The sequence below is a fragment of the Mytilus edulis genome, chromosome 7, assembly GCF_963676685.1.
Source record: "Mytilus edulis chromosome 7, xbMytEdul2.2, whole genome shotgun sequence".
Taxonomy (NCBI): Eukaryota; Metazoa; Mollusca; class Bivalvia; order Mytilida; family Mytilidae; genus Mytilus; species Mytilus edulis.
In genome coordinates, this window is record NC_092350.1 from 66,646,223 (window position 1) to 66,654,229 (window position 8,007).

The 8,007-nt window shown below is 29.6% G+C and overlaps 1 long non-coding RNA gene across 1 annotated transcript; it reads left to right on the plus strand.

The window, feature by feature from the left end:
* The first annotated feature begins 690 nt into the window (after positions 1 to 690).
* Positions 691 to 7,470, plus strand: LOC139482032 (uncharacterized). Its single transcript, XR_011654752.1, has 4 exons — positions 691 to 800; positions 5,352 to 5,541; positions 6,476 to 6,570; positions 7,354 to 7,470. It is a non-coding gene; the product is annotated as an uncharacterized lncRNA (long non-coding RNA).
* Positions 7,471 to 8,007: the final 537 nt, after the last annotated feature.

The following is an 8,007-nucleotide window of genomic DNA, read 5'->3' on the forward strand; positions in this document are numbered from 1 at the left end:
CAATAAATCTTCAAAATTCATGACGTCACCAACGACAAAATCTTAGTTTTACCATGTTTTTACCTTTGAATATCATATTGCTATACAACAAAAGGGTTATTGCATGAATATTGGGGAATATTGTCCCTCGTAGAACATATATTGCACTCGCAAGCTCGTGCAATATAAAGTTTTATAATATTAAGATAATGATAAAGCATATTCATTAGATAATATGAACACGTTGTCTTTGTGCATCATTTTAACATCTTGGTGTTATCTTAAATCTTTGCAAATGGTAGAACATAAGTTGCGTCGTCTCTGCAAAATTGCTTTTACATTTTCCTCACTCAAGACGAGTAAAATCCAGATATACGACTCTGTCAAATCTGAACTGAAAGCACATCAATAGAGAATGCATTTATATCTCCGTCTACTCAACATGCTCAATAAATAAAGTCTATTTAATATATATTAAAAATAAATAATATAAATTCGTTTCAAAATGGAAAATTCACATTAAATGAATATTTGTCAAACACAACCATCTTTTTCTTTTTTTTTATATTTTAAGAAACAATCCTTTTAATTCGTCTAAATATTCAATTAAAACACAAAAGGTGCGTTGAACTTCCGCCTTCTTCTTTGACACGTGCGTTAATTTGTTATACAATGAAACATGTCACTTGAAAAAAATTATATATATGTACTTTATGAACAAACCTTCAGATATTTTTTCCTGAAACAACATACATTACACATTTATTTCAACATGATGATTGTTTGGATAAGCGTGTTCTTCGTTTTGCTTTTTCGAAACGGTAAGTAATCTGTATCACCCTTCGTTTTTTTTATTCTGAGAATTATTAAATAGTGCAACCATGAAATAGTTAGCTATGCGTCATTTAGGACAACAGATACTCTTAAACTTATTTATTTTCACGACTTTCGCTAATAGAAAATAACGCAAACATAAATCTTCGCTAATATGCTTAATTTGGATATTTCCCATATCAAAACAACATTCAGCAAAATAGAGACAGGGACCTTTAAACGGCCCTTTAAAGGTGTTTTTTTTTGTAAAGTTATTTTCTATTTTCTAATATCAAAATATATAAACATTTTACAATTACATAGCATACTTGATAAAATTAAGAGATAAATAATCAGGATTCTATCAAATTGCGGCTTGTGTTTATATCTGGTCCAGAAACACAGTTTTCGCCCTTGATTTTGTTCACCTCGAATATAGTCCCTACTATGGGAAGTGTGTTACTTGTCAAGTGTTTGTTAACCTTCAAAATTTATTTCTTCATGTTTTATGCCTCTAGTAGCAAGTAGGGGATGAAATTACACTGTGGCTCATGAATTTGAAAGTAGAGTAGTGATTTGTTCAGTTGAAAAAGGTTACAAATTAGCATTTCGGAAGCTGTCCCATAGTACTTTGGATTCTTTTATTTCGTGGGTACCAATTTGTTTTGTGGATTAAGGAAAATTTGCATCTTCGGAGATATTTAAATTCTTGGTATTGCCAAAACATTCAAACACGCCTATAGAAAATCTGTCAATCATGGAACATTTGATTTCGTGGTTTACGAAAAATAACGAATCCACAGTAGTATGTTACACAAACGTTTATTGTAGTAAAGTTTATTCCCGTTTCGTTGCTTTTTTTTTTTTTTTTTTTTTTAGAATATTATTATCAAATTTAAGCCAAACACGTTTAAAAGCAAAATAATTTTCAAACTGATAAGTAGAAAGAAAAAGGAAAACCGTTTAAAATGAAAACAGCAAACATAGTAATAGTGTGTCATATGTGTGAATGAGATATGAATTTGAAAACACACATTCTCTAATGTTGTGGGCTTTTATTATTTCCATCTTGTTTAAGTGTGAGAGTATATATATGTCTCGTATCGTACTAAAAAATTATAAGTTATACGCGAACAACATTAGGTTGTATAACATATCCATAAATATTGAAAGAAATTCTGGGTTTTTTTCTCATGTCAATAATTAATTTCATATGTCACGGTCTGAGAATAAGAGTAACGACAACTCTACCCCTTTGTTTTGCGGTGATGGCTGTTGTACCCTATTTTGACAATTTTGACAATTTTACCTTTTCTGTTTTGTTCACGCATAGTTGTAAATATAATGAAATTTGATGCGACTGCCATACGAGTAAGAGGTTTAGCGCTATAAAACCAGGCTCAACACAATATTTTCTACATTTAAAAATGCCTGTACCAAGTCAGAAATGTGACAGTTGTTGTCCATTCATTTGAAGTGTATAATCATTTGACTTTGCAATTTGATTAGGGACTTTCTGTGTTGAATTTTCCGCGAAGTTCAGTATTTTTGTGATTTCACTTTTTTCTGTACATATTCACAATTGTTATTTGTTATATTTGTCCAAAAAGATAAAAATATATTTGTATGTTTCACACGATAATAATGTGATTGATTTATTTGATTCCTTTCGGAAAAGAGCAAAATTTTCAAAAACGTCTTTGTAAATCTTTGACAACGGAATCGGAACTATGACGTCAACATGGTAAACAGTTATCCGTTCTGATTTTCCTCGGATATCAGTATTTTTGTGATTTTTTTTAATCCTTCATTTCTTTACAATAAGCTCGTTATTTCTGAACTCTCGGGGTTTGTTTATCCTTGGATTTTAACCACTTTGCTGTTAAATTTAATAAATTATAATTTCGTTTTTATCAAATTTAAAAAAACCCAGCGATATTCATGTCTTACTTGTTCTGAAACTATTAAGTTCCAACAGATGTATAACAAAAAGAGCAAATAACCCCAAAAAAACATAAATATAAAAATAAAGATTACAGAAAAACTTTCCACTTCGTTTCGATTATAATATTGACTATTTATAGAAAAAAGTATATGTGAACTTCTGTCTTTTTTTTAATGCTTGTTCTGTTTTAATTAATCTATGAAACAGCTGGTTATGTTATGTTATGTTTTTTTTTTGTTTTATGTTTTTTAATATTCACTGATATATTAAATATGCTGACAAGAATTCTTTGTTTTTGTACATGACTTTTTTTGTACTATTGATTTTATTCTGAAGCGTAAAAAATATCAAAAAAACATAGTTTATTAATGTTTGACACAGGAAGCTGACTTTTGACGTCAAACCGTTAAGATACAAAAACAAGATCAATGGTTTGTTTACTCTATTTTTAAAAGAAAATAATGTTTACACAAGCAACAAATTGATTAAGAACTTTAAAGATTTAGCGCGAGAAAAACGCTTTGATTTATTTACCTTCACAGGTATGCTTAAACGTTAAAATTTGATAGCCATAGATTCGTAAATAGGAAGCAACATCAGCATGTATATGACATAAACAGACAAAAAGAGAATAGCAAAATGCATATAAGGTCAACTCAGAGAATTGGAACATTTCATGCCTCACTTTCTCATTGTTTCTTCACATGAAATCATAAGAATTGTATATCGCTAAAGACAAATTCTTCTTAATTTGATTTTAACACTAACGATGAACTCCCAATAGAATCATTTCTAATTACATTGGATTGAAATATGTTAATTGGATTTATAAAAGTACCTAATCATTATTCATGCTATAGTTCATGTAGTAGACAAATATAAAAATATCAATGAAAAATGTAAATTAATATATGTTTCTCATTAATTGAGTATTACCGTCACAGGAGGTTCTATTTTTCTTCGCATTTTATATGGACACATCTTCAGCTTTGTACAAATTAACTACTAATAAATGAAAAAATGAAACCAGATTATGAAATGTCCCTTTAAGTATTTTTTTAAAGATATTTTCCCTTCCAGTTAGATAAAGTTAATCACTTGACATGCCTTCATATTTCATAAGCAAACTTTTTGAAAAGCGAAAATGAACGATGACCTGCATTGTTTTACCAAAGGGGAAACATGAATTTGAAAAAGCTAAAATGATCAATTAGCAGGAATAAACTGTTTCATACGTTACTACATTTGTAGTGCTTTGGTTCTTACACACTGTTATTGACTTATTGCATTATCAGTTTACCAGTAGTCGTTCATCGATCAAAATATTTTAATTCAAAAATTATTGCGATGTTTTTTTTATTACGAAAAATGCAACAGGGTTGTAATCGCAATAGTTTAAACTCCCATTTTGAATTTCTTTTAAGAATTATAATGAGTATATAGAAATTGTTTCACTATCGCAAAAAGAAAAATTGTATTTTAGTCAAAAATGACATTTTAAATTATCACAATAACAAATGTACGCAATAATTTCTGAATTTACAGTACGGTATGCCAACTAATCTGGAGCCTTTAAGATTAACTCCCGTCTTTGGTCAGGTGAGAAAATTATACTGTGGATTCAGTATTAATCGTTGGATACACATTTTTGTAAAATTTCTTTGTTGAAGAGAAACCACGAATTTTAATGTTAAAAGAATTGCAAATTTTCTGTATGATAAAATGCAGACATTTGGAAAACCACGAAATCAAATATCGCACGAAAATGCAAGTTTTTCCACAATGCACGAAACTTGGTAACCACGAAAGTAAAAATGAATTCCCTGTATTCAAACTCAAAAGTCAAAATCAAGCTAAAAATGTCATTGCAAAAAAACAAGCAATCAATCTAAAGACAAAATGTAAGACTGAGCAACACGAAACACGCCAAACCCTGGAATGCAATCATATTCTTATCATGCTTATGAACTGTGCTTTAATTCTGCTTCACATTTGGCACGGGTTTCATTGATGAAGCAAGTACAATTTGGCGATAGTTATCAATCGCCGATGTGACATGTTAGGAAAAGAGAAGGTAAAAGTGGTTAAATAATCGGAAAACATTGGTAGTTATCTATGAAATAAAGTATTTCTCGCCTTTCAACAAACTCATGTTTTTCTTTTCTTAGATTTGAACAATAACATTTGGCGATAGGTCATCATGTGAGATATTTGAGGCTTACATTACATAAATCTATTAATTTTTCAAACTAGGAATAAGTAAGTCGGATGTGGGTTATTCTGTCAAAAACATAGATGGGAGTTCTTCATGTTTATATCAATCTGCCATGTCAGTAAACTATGTAAGTTCTTCATTTCATGAGGAAATCAAATGTTCAATTTATTATAAAAAATCTAACACTTATGATTGCATATACCCAACCATCCCCTACTGTTGGTTCTAAAGCATAACTGTACCCCGAAACAAGCATTACCAACCATAATATTATTGAAGATTTTTTTTATAGCGAACTTTACATTAAAATTACACATAATCAAATTAGTTAGGATTTAAATGTATCATATTTGTACAATATCACATGTATTCATTTGGATTCTTTTTCTTTTTTATCAGTTTTTGGATTGTGTTCGCAACCATGTTACAGACAAAAAACCATTTATGGAAGACTAGGAGACGACGGAAGTCCAGTAGTTCCAGGTCTCGTAAGAGAAAATAATCGAACCACTAGTGTTTTTACATTGCATGGAAGACTTCTCTTTTACCAGGAATGTTATGCAAGATCTGGACTTTTCACAGTTATAAGGTGAACATACCCTACTAATTTCTTTAAAATATAATAAACAAATTATTTGAATTAGTCGTTGGGCAGAAAATGCCTCCCCACCATATCACATAAGTTCACCTGAGATGATAACCCTGTTGAATTTTGTTTCCATTTTATAACGAATCACTTTTAACTGCTATAGTACTTTATACAGCTTAATGATAGGTGAATATATGAATTAAGCGACTTTATCAAAATAAATTTCTGTTACGCGTAATGTACAACGAATATGTTGTTATGTAAGAAGAATGGTTTTCAGACGAAAAATGAATCCAATCGCAGATTACAAAATTACAAATAAAGATTTTATTGCCATCAGATTATAACTGAAAAATACATGTATATGGCAACTTGATTTGAATGTGATTTCAATTTAATCAGACATTGAAAACTCATAGAATACATATGTGGTTATAATCAAGCTGAAATGTTTTTCAATATCACAATTAAGTTGTATCGGATGGGCTTATTGACAGTAAATGCCTCCATAGCAATATTCACGATAGAAAATTTGGAAATTTTAAATCTGATGCAAGCGTTGAACAGTTGATTAAGCAGAAAAGACGAAGCGAATACTCCACCACTGATCGTCAATCTTTTTTAAAACATGTTAATTACCATTTGTCCAATGTTTGCCTCTTTTGTGGTCTATTTTGCCGTTTGAATTTATGAAAAAAAACATCGATAAAAAACATTAGGTCCATACGATTAAAATACTGTTTTATCATATTAATTTGTACAAACATGCTAGGTGAGCAATGCACGCTCTCTGTAGCCTAACAGTCTTACGTCGGAAATTGTTGATTGTTGAATATATATGGACGTAAAACTTCTAAGTTGAAATATGTTAAGACGTTATATACTTTGACTTTTATATATGCTATAGACTGATGAATGGTGTTTATTTATATAGACGGAATAATGGTACACACGATACATACTCATGTGGTAAAACTGTTGTCACAAATGGATTTCCAGACGTTATAGCGTCATTTGTAACAGATTTGAGTAAGATTTTTTGTTTACGTTTCCCGTATGTCAAAATACGATTAGTAAATTTACAACTCACCATATTAGATACGAATGGCGTAATGTCTTAAGACAGCGTTTCAATGGTGAATTTAAACAATTAATTAAACCTTGAAGAGATCTTACTAGACATGTCACATGTCCTGTTTCCGCGAGTATGAACATGATTATTTGAGTTCCTATAATTAATTAACACACACAGAAACAACACTGTTTATACTGTTTGCAACATTGTATAAGTCATATTACTAGTTGAAAAAGGCATAGCAGTGTTCTTGTTGCTCGTGTAATCTGGACGATCGTTTCTGTGTTTAATAGGATGTACTGTCGTTGACTTTTGATTTTCGTCATAAGAATACAAAAATTATGAGTTTTTTTTTGTCCACTATGTATATTTTTCTTTTTTCTTGCTATTTAAAATTATAACAATTTATTTGTGCTAAACTATGTTTACTGATAATATTTGTTGTAGCATTTTTTCTCTCAAATTTTTCAAATTATCCTACGATATTTGCTATATGAAAGTTGCTTTTAAAGTTTTCAAATACCGGCCTTAGTCATAGAACATCATTTTTTCCCCCGACAAATAGCAATTTAATTTGTTTAACAATGATTCTTATCTAACTATGTTTTATTTATAACATTTTATTGAATTTTATGCTTAGTGGTCAAAAACAGAGATTCCATACGATTTAGATTTGGTCATTGACTGATACATTCATGCCATATAAGGGATATCATTCAGATTTCTGATAATTTCAGAGACCTTTGAGAAACCCCCTACGATATGTGATGTATGTGATGGTAATTTCATTCCGACTATGATTCTTCGAAAAGGTAAGCGACTTGTACAAATATCGACTTTGTTTTTCACTCAACGCTATTTTTCTACGCATTATTTTCTATCAATCTCAACTTATATTATCAATTTTACACAATGCATACTAGATCATGCACTAAATAATTTTAATTGTTTTAACGGATACAATACCCAAGCTAATCATTCTAAAGCAATACATATTGTGACAAGAAAAAGAATTAAGAATATAGTAAAATGTCATCTATATTTGTTCATGAATTTCTTTCGAAATAGAAGAACAGTTATTGATTTTGACAACAAATAATTAAAAATTAACCATTACAACATATTTATACCAATTCGTATTACTTTTCAGATGTCCAAGTCGGTAAGTTTCCTTTTATATTTAATTTTATAAAAAAATAATTAGCCACAGAATAGTCAAATAGTATAACTGTTTTAAAAAATTTATTATGTGAACTATATGATTTTGTTTTACAAGTTGAATGAATTGAACACATTGTGTAAACATAATTTCGACTTCTTAGATCATTACTTTATTGTGTTTATTCTATTTTAATGAACTATTGTTTTCTTCAATTTTTTGACGTTCTTTT